This window comes from Falco biarmicus, chromosome Z (assembly GCF_023638135.1).
Source record: "Falco biarmicus isolate bFalBia1 chromosome Z, bFalBia1.pri, whole genome shotgun sequence".
NCBI lineage: Eukaryota > Metazoa > Chordata > Aves > Falconiformes > Falconidae > Falco > Falco biarmicus.
Window position 1 is genome coordinate 12,684,852 of NC_079311.1, and position 12,370 is coordinate 12,697,221.

The window sequence follows — 12,370 nt, forward strand, 5'->3', positions numbered from 1 at the left end:
CTAACATCTGCATCAGTTCAACTGACTGTTCTCCAGGCAATTTCTGCAGTGCTGTATTTTGCATAGTTAAGCTGAATGAAGTTTAAAGGAATTTAGAATTTACAATAAGAAATAATTATCTTAATGACAGGGTTTAAATTCCCTATTCTCACGTCACTGCTTTTTCCCAAGACCACAGACTTACTTATCTGATGAACAGCAGTGACCCAGAAATAAGATCTTACCTTTGATCTTGCCACAATGGAGGGGGAAGCAAACCCAGTAGCTCAAGACAACAAAAATCGTAATGTTGACAAATGAAAGGTAATTACTTCTTGCCCACCACACGCAAGTCTTTGGCGTGCTTAGGGCAATACACACAGAACTTGCGAGTCCAGGCTGTAAAATCAGGGCTGCTTACTCCTTTCTTGGCAGAGATTGAACGGAATTCCTTATCACCACAGTCTAAACCACTGTCTATGCAGCATCCCGCTCAAACAGTTACGGTTTTTGAGGAACAACTTTTAGGGATGATCAGGAAGTCACACTCCCCAAAATATCCCTGGAGCAGCAACAGCTGTCATGGATGCTCAGCAGAGAGCTGCAGCAGAGTACTGGGGTTTGGCCTTAGGTAGCTCGCTCTGATCATTCCATGAATTCAAGATTTATAAACACAAAGCAGTTCTCAAATATGCCCTGAAAGGAGAAAAATGCAGGACATACAAAAATTTCATCACCTTTCTCTCTGACTCTTCCCCTTTCAATTATCAAGTGAAGTTTAATGCAACTTAGGCTGCTGCCTATCTGAAAAAGCAAGTAAACACTGAGGAAGATTAGCACACAGCTTGACTAATTCACTTTAAGAATTGACTTGGATTAACTCTGATTTGTGTTTAGCAGACAAGCTTTTAGTGCATACAAGAGGTCACATGAATTAAGTGGGTTCTTGTAAATTCACACCATACTTCAGTGATTACTCAACTTCAACTAGGTCCTCAGCATACATACTGCCCAATGGAAACAACAAATATTTCAATCAGAGCATTTAGGAGACACCAAGAATTCAAGTGGAAAATGCAAAGCCAGGGGGAAGAATGCAGTCAGTGTAGAACAGCAAAAACCACCACCACCACCTAACGCACACAATGGCAGAAAAGTACTATCTAGTCTGGGTCACCACTTTTAAGCTACATGCCCTTTGCACACCTTTTAAAGAGCAAGAAAGGAGAAAAAGCAATCCTATTGTAACTGAATAGCAATGGATTGTTCTTAAAGAAAAAAGAAAAGCAAACCTAAATATTTTTTTGCCTCAAACTCTACCCTTGGAACTCAGTTCCATGCACATTAGCATGGGTACAAACATTAAATGCACACACACTTCAGAGCCTCCTTAAGACAGTTCATTACAAAAGCATAAGGTGTAAAGCATTACTCGGGAAACCATTAGGATTCTCTTTGCAACCACACAAATAAGCTAAGTAGTACAAGGGACACAGGCCACAAAAGGAGAACGTACTGAAATCCATCCACAAACCAGAGTTTTTAGGCACCCCACCGTCGCAACCCACCAGCTGTGTTCATGCTGAGCTCCCCTGACCCCTGACAAAGCCCACTTAGGCATGCAGGGTCTGGTTTTCAGTCTCTCCTGCTGCTGAGCAGCCTCTCCTACATCAGCCCCTTTACTCCGCTCTCATGAGACCCCACGTGGAGTACTGCCTTCAGCTCTGCAAGCCCAACGTAAGGACATGGACCTGTTGGAGCAGAGGAGGGCCACGAAGATGATCAGAGGGCTGGAGCACCTCTGCTATGAAGACGGGCTGAGAGAGGGTTGTTCAGCCCAGCCTTTTAGTACTTAAAGGGGGCCTTCAAGAAAAAAAGGGGAGGGACTTTTTACAAGGGTTTGTAGCAATAGGATGAGGGGTAATGGTTTTAAACTGAAAGAGGATAGATTTAGATTAGACATTAGGAAGAAATTCTTCACTATGAGGGTGGTGAGACCCTGGAACAGGCTGCCCAGAGAAGAAGTGGATGCCCTGTCTCTGGAAGTGTTCAGGGCGAGGCTGGATGGGGCTTTGAGCAACCTGGTCTAGTGGAAGGTGTCCCTGCCCATGGCAGGAGGGCTGGAACTAGGTGACCTTTAAGGTCCCTTCCACCCCAAAACCATTCTATGGATCTACACAAACGTGTCACACAGCAGAATTGGCACCACTTTGGAGAAACCCAATGGCTGCTACTTGGTCAGCCACAGTGTAGGGTCATTGCTGGGTCCCATCTGCCTTCAGTCTTGCAGCAGTCTCCTTTCAAGGGTGCTCCACTTAACCCAACAGGCAACACTGACTGTCAGGAAGAGTAAAGCAATGTAACTAACCAAATCCTCAAAGTTTTCCAGTATAACTATACTAGCATCCCTCTCTAGTGGAGATACAGCTTATGGAAAAGCCCCCACTGCAGGGTCCCAAGGGGAAGTTAAAACACAAGCAGAACGGTCAGGGGGAAAGATGGGGCATGGGATCACTTCTGGCACAATTACGGGAGGCAGATGCACAGCAGCTTGGCATTCGAGTTTGCTACTAACGGAGAAACATCACCTCATTTTTGTAGCTCCCCCATGCCTGCCAGTGCTAAAGCAGGAAGGAGTAGGGTGTGGCTTCAATGCCAAAGCCTTTCCTACAGTTTTGTGCCACTCTCCTGAAGGAAAAAAGCAACTGCTTTCTCACAATAATTGTACCACAAGTCCCTTCACAGTATCTTCAAGGCTTATTAAGAAAATTTTAAGGAGGAAAACCAAAAAAAGCTGGTTGAGAGACTTCTTTACAGGTCTTTGTCATTAAAATCTGAGCAACTGGCTTCTGTTCATCAGAAACTTTGTGGAGGAGACACTGAAGATGGAAATATGCAGGACCATGGTAGAAGTGTTCATTCAGGCATACAAGTTTTAAGGCATTTATGTGTTCTACAGTCATGTAATTCCCTCCTGTCATCAGGTTGTCATCAGCTTGCCCATCCCTCCCTGCATTTTTTCTCTAGGCTGAACCTCTTTGGATGCTTTTGCATGTGAAACTTCAGCAACCCAAGGCAGGGAACAGAAATATATTTTACTTCTTGGAGAACCAGGCACTAAGCTATGCTACTCCTATCACCTGTTTGCCAAACTGCAATAATTCCAGAGACCTATTTTAAGCCCATTCACCAATTACCAGAATTGCTTTGATCACAGCAATACCCTGAAGTCTCAGTCTGCTTCCAGTCTCACGTGCATAGGATATTTGAAATAGGACACTGCAAGTGCTGTAAACAAGAAGCTGAAAGACTAGAGGAGCAGACAGATGAATTTGGAAAAGTCTTCTCTAGTTTGCAAGGTTTCCATACAGGGAAATGCACTGCTCCGAGGTGAAGTTTTCATCAGTTCCATTGAAAGCTTTAGGAGGGGCAAAATGAACCTGGTGCATTGTGAACCACATCAGGACAGCTCTCAAAGCCCTGTGTAGAAACCATGCTCAGGACAGGTCAAAGGCATCCTGGCTCATCTCCACAGCATTAGTCCCCATGTCTGCCACATTTTGGGAGTAACAGCAAGCAAAAGTAAAGACCACTAAACCTGATAGACATTTATAATGTTATCTTTCAAGTGCAACATGTCACATTCATAATGGTATTCCTCGAACATCAGGTACCTATCCAGACATCCGTTTGCCTGAAGTTGCTTACCCCATCACAACATCTCAGGAGAACACAGTGAATCCTATTTCCATGACTATAGCAATGAGGGAGCAGTGACCCTGTTGGAGCACTGGCCTTGCATCTGCAAGAGCATAGCAGTTTACAAAGGGAACACATCGATGGAAACAGCTGAACACCCCAAGGAATTCTTCACCAAAAGCCAAGGCTCCATTCCTCAACCAAATCTAACAATTATGTGGATGGTAAACACATGCTCAGGTGTGACTTACAGCACATCCAAGGTGGCATATAGGACAACATGCTCTTAGTACCTTAGCTGGTTCCTCCTGACAAGACAGCAGTACCCAGGAACATTCTCAGCACAGACCCAGGGAATATTCAAGTTATTTTCCTGTACCAATAATTTGCCAGTCAGACACTTCAGCAGAGCTGTGTACACATTTGCAAAGGCATCTTCCAAGTACAATAGTCATGACATTCAATGCAGCATAAATACAGAATTTACTGTGCAGCATTCTCCTTTGGGATTTACAGGCTTGTTATATCAGTCTGAATCTATTCTGGTCTATCGCACATTGCCATACCAATTTCCTCAATGCTTCTGAACTTCAATAATTAGTTTTCTATGTTAAAAACTAGCCGGCAACTATAGAAATGTACTACAAAGTTTAATCCTATAAGCACATCCTGAGGCAAAGTAGCCAAATTGTCCCTATACATCCTACTTACAGCTTCATTACCACACCAAAGCAACACCTCTCCACTGCAACTCATCGCAGGACTCTACCTACCTTGTAAAACTACTGACCCAATCTCTACAGGGAATCACTGAAATTTACGTCTACCAGCTGAGGTGTCAATGAAAGCACTCTGAAATGCATAGATAGAAAACACCCACTCCTGCCAGCCTTTGCTGCTACTTTGTATTTTCTTACACATAACTGTGAAAGTTATTAGTAAAATAACAACCAAATCTTAAGGGTGCTAGGACCCAACAAGTGTCATCACAGCCACACAGTAAGGGACTGGAAAAAACACAAGAAAATGGATCCCACCAAGAAGTTCAGTGAGCACCTGACACAGGCAGGGGAACCGAAGGAATACCATGTCTTGACCACAGTAAGTACCAGCACCATCCCTCCCAGTTCAAGACAACTTCTAGGGGCAAGGTGATCTCCTGCCGACACAGCAGTTCTCCACTGAGGTCTCCTGCCATTAGCCAGGCAGTCGAGGGCCAGCAGCTGTACCTGGTGCTGCTTCTCGACAACTTGCTTCACCTTGCCCCAGAGCAGCAGACAGTGGAGATGCTCACCACCTGCGAGGCTGCCGTGCTGCCAGCTGAAGGGACAGTGACCACTGCAGCAGCAGCGACTCTTGCTCACTGCTGGCAAAGTTGATTTGGAAATGAGCAGCAAAAAACCTCGGGCTTTCTTCTGCACCAACAACCTGGTGACACCTGCAGCCTGGCTGGGGACAGGAAGAGAAGGGGAAGGCACACTGCCTGTCACACACTGCAGCTATGTAACGGCACCCCAGTTCCCTCACTCTGTCAGCAGCAGCAGCTCAAGGCGTCGGGACACCGTCCTGCAGGTCTGACATCCACAACAGATCAAAAGCAGATGACTAAACATTTAGTGAAATGCAGTGGCAATGTACCCGTTACCAATGCCCCACTGCAACAGACAAAACAACACTTGCCACGCTTGCAAGATATGTAGCTATTTCCTCTTGAGAGGTTAGCAGCCTTTCGCCTTTCCTGCACACACCGACCTGAAGGATAACTACCTAACAGATAGGAATGAACAGCATCTCCCTTGACTTCTCAGATACCAGTAAGTCTTTGCTGGAGTTAGTGTCAAAGCTTAGTGCTCTTAAATAATCACACACACATTCAAAGAAAATTTGAATCTCTCTATGCAGTTAAACATTCAACACTCATCCAACACTTTTTTTTTTTTTAATTTAAGCAGAACTGCATCCAACTTCTTCACAATAAAAAAGGATACTGTTCTAGTCATACATATTGTTTTCAGCCTGGATGGAAAAATATCATCCTCAATGGCCGAAGAAGTTCTAAGAAAAAGTCTCTGCAAACTGCTCCTATAAATAATGTACTGGCACCATTTTGTATTTGACATACACGCCCTAAAAAGAAGGGGAAGAGGGAGGGAAAGGGGCTTACAATCAAAAACAGTATGCATTTCCTTTGCCAGATTTTTACCACTCTGAAAATCTCCAGCATTCTGTACAGAAAGATCTTCCCTTTGATGTCAATCCAATGCTTTTTTGCTTGCTCCTGCAAGCACTGCAGTATGCAATAAATTTTCTAGCTGGCAAAGAAACGGATGTACTTTCTAGAGAGTACCTCTGAAATTCACCCTACTTAGAGGGTCACTGTGGCACACAGATTCCTAAAGAAAAGGCTAACGGGTGCGTAGGTCTCATGCGGGCATGTTACAGACATTTGAAGTTCATCATATATGACCATCAAAATGATCAGCACTATTTCATCAGTTTCAAAAATCCACTTCAGCCGATGTTTGCCTGTTGTTCACAGCCAGAAGCAAAAGCAGATATTACAAGGCTCAAATACTTGCCATCTTTGTATTTTTAAATAGAATTTAGAGGTTTTCACCTTCTGTCTAGAACACGCCACGTGGGAGCCAAAACAAATAATCAGTGCCAATGCCTCTCAAGTTGAAGTAATTTAAAATAAAAATAATGCAATTGGCACAAAACTGTAATGCAGTTCTCACCAATACAGTACTTGTGCCCCCAACATGTTTCCTCCTGAAAGAGATGCAGCCGTCCCACTTTTGCAACTGGAAGCATTTTTCATGTCACTGATCCATGCTGTGTACCCCCACCTCAGCAGCAGACCATGATGCGAGCTGCGAGTGGAAAAATGGGGAAATGCTTACCTCCTCTTTCCCTAGCAGGAACAACAGCCAGCTCCTCATCCAGCTCCACCAGTGATAATCTTAAAGGCGTTTGGAAAGCAGAACACTCCCCACACGCCCCAGCCTAGGACACTGTCCAGGCTATTCATTCCAGGAGTAGCCTGAGGAGGAGGGACATGGCTTCTGACCCCTGGCAGCATGGCTGGCAGGGGCACGCATGCCTTACCCAGACTCCTTGAACCACAGCAGCCACATGAATCTGTGGCTGTTTTCATCTGCCAGAAGCAGAGGAAGAAGGTTTGCTTTTTTTATGAAGAAATACTTCTTCACAATGGGGCGAACATGCCAGTGCTCACCCGTTTACATGCACTAACATAACTACCTGCATTATGTGGGTCAAGAAGGAGCCAGATGCAGTAGAAAGTAGATGCAGGTCTGAGAAAAAAGTGTTTAACAAACTACTCCAGGCTGTGCCTGTCAGGAAATTCTGGGGACTTTGCACTGATCTAAGCAAGGGTATTGTTCCCTATGCAGAAATGTAATGTCTTAACCACCTTAAAAGGTCTTTTTGAAGGGCTTCTTAGAGAAATGGAATGATCTTGGAGTTGCCATATGTAATAGGGACACACATATACTACCCAAACTGGCACTCACTAGGTTCTTTTCCTTACTGGTGCTAATTGCACAAATAGAAGCTACATTTTCAAGAATAAGAGGCACCAGTTATTAAAAAATGAAAATTGATCCTAGAGTGAAACCTTCAGTTAAACAATGACCAAGACTTTACAAGTCAAGCATGCTATTAATCAGCTCAGGTGTGGAGGAAGAGCTTCAGGCAGTCAAGGAACAGCAACAGGTGAAAGGAGAGATCTGGATATACAAAGGCAGGCACTTCTCAGAATTCTTGAACTTCATTAAAAATCAAAACAAGGCACCAGACCTGCTTCAGATGTTCACTTTCATTTGCTTCAGCACAGCAATGAAAGTGCAAAAATGCATAGGCAATGCTTCTACTTGTTTTAAAGCAACTAAGCTTGAAAGATAAATGAAGAAAACCAAAATCTGAGTCCCCTGAAACGTAAGCAGAACAGCAGCTCTTATTCCCTCCATAGAGCTTTCCTCTGCCCTAGAGTAATCTAATATTTCTGTCAAAGCAACACACCAGCCTTGCACCTAATCCAAAGCCGTTCAGTGCCAACAGAGATTTTAGCATTGATGCCTATGGGCCATGGATGAGGCCTTAAGCACTTGCATTAGCTACAAAGGACACTCAGGGAAAACACAAAATGTCTAAGTTCAGCCCTAATGCTGCATCACTGAGGAGTGTCACATTTCTACAGCATTACCTTGCAACGCATGGAAAAGCAAAGTTAAAAACATACATGGAAAGTGCTACGTAATCACTACCTGTCCAGGCCATTACCACCTCAAGTCCCTGTTGATCAGATCTTTCTGGAGAGCAGTGGGCTTCAAATTGTCATTACATCACAAGACTTCAAATGGGAACCCTAACTGAAGGGAAAGCAACCTTAAAGAAAAGGACAGAGCAAAGAAGGGGGGGGAGGGCGGCGAGGGAAGAGTGCAAATAGGTTTTTTCAGCGATTACCATTGCCTTTTGATAACTCCTGTGCTTTTGTTTAATATTTTTTTTTTTACAACAGCACTGTTTACTTCTTTTAAAAAGTTTGCTTCCTTTTCTTTTCATAGTGCTAAACTGTTAAAAAAAAAAAGAAGAATATAACCTATTGTGGAAGAAGAAGCAGCAGTGAAATACACAAGAACTAATCCACAAGCTGTTTAGTGAAACAGTTGTGTTTCTTTTTCCTAGCACTACTTGTGGCAGTTGCAGTTCAAACAACCCATTTACACAGATTTAAACTGAATTTAAGTGTCCCTTAAATTACATGCATTTTTCTTTATGGAAGGGAGGAATTCTCACAAACATAGCTGATTCCAGCTTTGGGAGGGAAATGATAATGAAAAGGACAACAGTCTCACAGTACAACCTGTTCCCACTCTCAAATTCTTCTAGGTGTCCTTGGACATCACCAAGACCATAAGTAACAGCTGTGAGAACTCCCCATCCAGCCCTGTCGGTGACAGAGCTGCACATAATTTCCCCCTGAACTCATGCAATAAAGAAGCCACACAGACAGCAAATGGCACGGTAACAGCGCTCAGCAAGTGCAGGCAGGTCACCACCTAGAGGTGCTCCAAGCCAGCTCTTCAGATATCTGCAGGAGGCAGCTTACCTCTGAGAGCCAGTGCACAGAACTGCTGGGTACTCAAAGATGGTGGTGGTCTCCCAAAAACAAAAGCTACTCAGAAGACGTGCCTTTCGGTTTAAACCTCAGAATATCAGAGAAAGCAAGCTCAATACGGAGATGCTACTAGGAAACAACCGTTTATTAAGGTGTTATTAATGGCCCATCACAGCAATGCAAAAGCCAGCCCTTACAGAAGTCCTACCTAAGTTTCAGCTCCAGAGCTAAACACTTTCATCAATACCCTTGTCCTGTATTCCCCACATGGTTTTGCTGTGTGTAACAAGCTTGTGACAAGCCAAGTTAAATTTTTTCTCCTATTTCTTAGCAGAGAAGTAATTAAAATATATGTTTTATATATCATATTTTTACAATCTTCCAGAGTTACTGATGAAAATCATGCAGCTGTTAATTATCTTTGCACACAGTGATAAGACTGCCTGTTAATCACTCATTAAGCTCACATATTAAAGCTGGGTACACAGTGTAGCATTACTTCAATTCTGCATTTCCCATGTGTTTTGTCTCAAAAGCTGTTTAACCTTTCCACCCTTAATATTTGTTTTGAAGAGGGAAGGAAAAGAAAGCAGACACCAGTCAGTATTCTCTCTCCAGCCAGCACCATTACTGGTAACTTCTCAGAACAAAGTTTGTAGCAGCCAAGGGTCTAACCAGTGCAACCTGTAATAAGGAGTGATCTGGACAACAGCATACTGAGCATGAAGCTATGTTTCCACGTATTCCTAAAATAACATTTCCTTAGTTATTTGCAGCTGAAAAGCCAGAACCACAGCTCAGGTACAATTGCACAGGATGAGACACTGTCAATCTTTTCTGGAAAAACACAGCATTTGATTTTGGGTAGTTAATATTTAATAAAAACAACAGTAAAATGCTGGCCTATCGAGTTGCTTTGTAAGTCTGAGCACGTATCAGTTAAGGAAAAACGTATGACATGCCTAGAGCTGGTATTAGCGAGCTGCAGGACGGAACCTCACTTAAGCCCGTGCGCAGAGAGTATGCTTCAGTCCACTGCTGAAATTGCCAGAAGGTATTATTTTAGTACTACAGTATACCCCATCCTCACACAGGAGTAAAAGGCTGCATGGCATGCAGTCCTGGCTGCCAAATTGAAACATGACTCTCAGACCTGAGAGTGACTCATTTTAAACCAAATGGTACAACACACCAAACCTGACTTAGCTTGCAAGAGAATTTCTCTGAAAAGATAGAATTGCAGCAGTTTTAATTGTAAAAGAATGCAGCTACCCTAATTCCCCAACACTTTGGGAACACAGGTTGCCTACAGAGGCTCCTGCAAGAAATTTTGCCTTGAACCTTAAAAAGAAAAATTACAGCGGGGGAAGAAAAAAAAGAAAATGAGGATTTGAGCAGCTTCTAATTTTTCTAATTTCTTCAGACAACTGAACTCAAAAAGGTATGACCTTGTTTCACAGAGAAATGCACAAGAAAAAAAGTTTAGGCATTCCAACATTTTTCTGATAAAGGGCTATACAGAAAACTTTTCACACATTTCCATAGGAAGGATCTTTTTTGGCTGGGAGGTTTCCCATTGTGGAGCTATTAAAAAAGAACATGCACAAAGGAGTGAGACGAAGAAACCTGGTCCCTCTGGTTCCACCTCTCTCTTCTCACTTCACTTTACTAATGGCTTTTAACCTAAAGCTCCCCTCCTTCTTCCCACCTTGCCCATCTTTCTCTAATACTCCATACCCTGATACTTCCCATTCATCCTGTGCCTGGGCTTTACCTTTGCAAACACCAGGGATACACGCACACATGTCCCATCTGACTTTGGCAGGCTCTTCATCCAAAGGACTGAGGAAGTCAGGGGAGAGAGGTGGCAATCATTTTTTTAGCTAGGACTTTTTCCACTGTCTTAATTTGGTATAAATAAATCCAGAGAGACTTCGTGGAAAAAAAAAAAAAAAAAAAAGAAGTTAAAAAAAAAGAAGAAAAAAAGTTAGGACAGGCCCTAAGTAAGCGAACAGTGGCAGTACTGTCAGTGTCCCTTCATCAGCCAAGTGTCCATTCCTTACTCCAGGCCAGCCTCAGCGGCGTTAGTACAGCAAGAACAGCTGCCGGACCCGCCGCCCAAGCCCGCCCAAGCCCACTCCCACGGCGCCCCGTGCCGGACCCCGCTTGCGGCGCGCCGCCCGCCTCGCTGCGCCGTCCACCCGCCGCGGTTGGCACCAGGTCCGGCAGCACCGCGGAAAACACCCAAAAAGAGGAGGAAAAGCCCGGCGGCACGCAGGCGGAGCCCCGGGACGGCGGGACCCCTGCTCCGCTGCGCGGGCGGCCCGCCGCGGGGCGCTTACCTGCGGGAGCTGCGCGGGCGCGGCTGGAGGGAGCGCGGCGCCGCCGCCGCCACCGGCGCGCACAGAGGGATGAGAGAGAGGGCGGGGGGCGGGGAGGGACGGGCTCCCTCCGCCCCCGCTCCGCCCGCCTCCGCCGGGCGGGGGCCCAGGTGCGCCCCGCGCCGCCCCGCCCCGCCCCGCCCCGCCCCGCCGGACCCCGCGCCCGCCCCGCGGTGGCCCCGGCCGGGGAGCGCCCGGCATCCCCGGCTCGCCGGCATCCCCGGCTGTCCCGGCGGCGGGCTGGCGGCCGGCCGCGCCTGGCGGCAGCGCTGGCCCGGGTCGAAGGCTACCTCGAGTAGGGGCTGCGGGGCTGCGGGCAAAGGCTGCCCGGCGGCGGCATGCGGGTGTTTCTGGAGCAGCCGAACTTCTCCCGCTGCAAGTGCTGGGACCCCCTGCGGCTGCCGGCAGGAGCCGGGTGCGAGATCCTCTTACTGGAAGAATCAGTCCGTGCGTTCACCAAACCCCTGTAGCTGGAAAGGGGCAGGGTTGCGCCGCGGATACTTTTCCAGACTTCTTTAGAAGTGTTATTTCATTATACACAACCAGATTCAAATTTCTTCTACTACCCCCAGCCCCCCACCAGCTTTTGCTGTGGAATAGCCTGATTCCGTTGGGTTGCGGGAGCATCTAGAGGCCACTTTTGCATGTGCATGCATCAAGCGAAAAGGCAGTGTAGGCTGCACGGCACTTAGCATTCAGAGGCTGAAGTGCCTAGGCGTTTCTAACCCCTGTAGAGAGATTTTTAGAGAGATTACTTACGGCTATACAACAAGCCAGCAACTGCCTCCAGCGGTACAAAAGCCCATAATGAAAGACCAAGCCCATTTAAAGTACTCCTTGTGTTTCCCAAGAAGCCAGAAAGCAGCAGAGAGAGTTCTCCTCAAATCACACCTTTGCTTGTGTACTGTCAACACAATGATGACCCTAGCTTCTACAGCTACTGACAGTATCTACTGTATCACTTATATCGCTGTTATTAGAAAGATGTTCATCATCCGTGTGAGCACATTTTTTTACTGCCATGGCTGGTTAGGAGCTCTTTCCCTTTAGGAAGCAGTCAAATGCTCTTGTCTGTGTGTGTATCAAAAATGGTTATGTATGTGTATATATATCTTTATTTCAAGAAGACAGAAGTTTGGTGCCCACACGCTACCAGACCTTGTTTTTG

At 45.6% G+C, this 12,370-nt stretch overlaps 1 protein-coding gene across 4 annotated transcripts in view; it reads right to left on the minus strand.

Annotated features, from left to right (window-relative positions):
- Positions 1–11,660, minus strand: part of LPAR1 (lysophosphatidic acid receptor 1) — a 77,088-nt gene extending 65,428 nt beyond the window's left edge. Inside the window, exons 1-2 of one of the 4 annotated variants that reach the window (XM_056324910.1) lie at positions 11,164–11,255; positions 10,596–10,753 (exon numbers count right to left, since the gene is read on the minus strand). The gene's annotated coding sequence lies outside the window, so the exon portion shown is untranslated. Of the gene's footprint in view, positions 1–10,595; positions 10,754–11,163; positions 11,281–11,492 lie in introns of those variants that run through there. The other 3 variants (XM_056324911.1, XM_056324908.1, XM_056324909.1) reach the window with 3 other exon arrangements.
- Between the last annotated feature and the right edge of the window lie 710 nt (positions 11,661–12,370).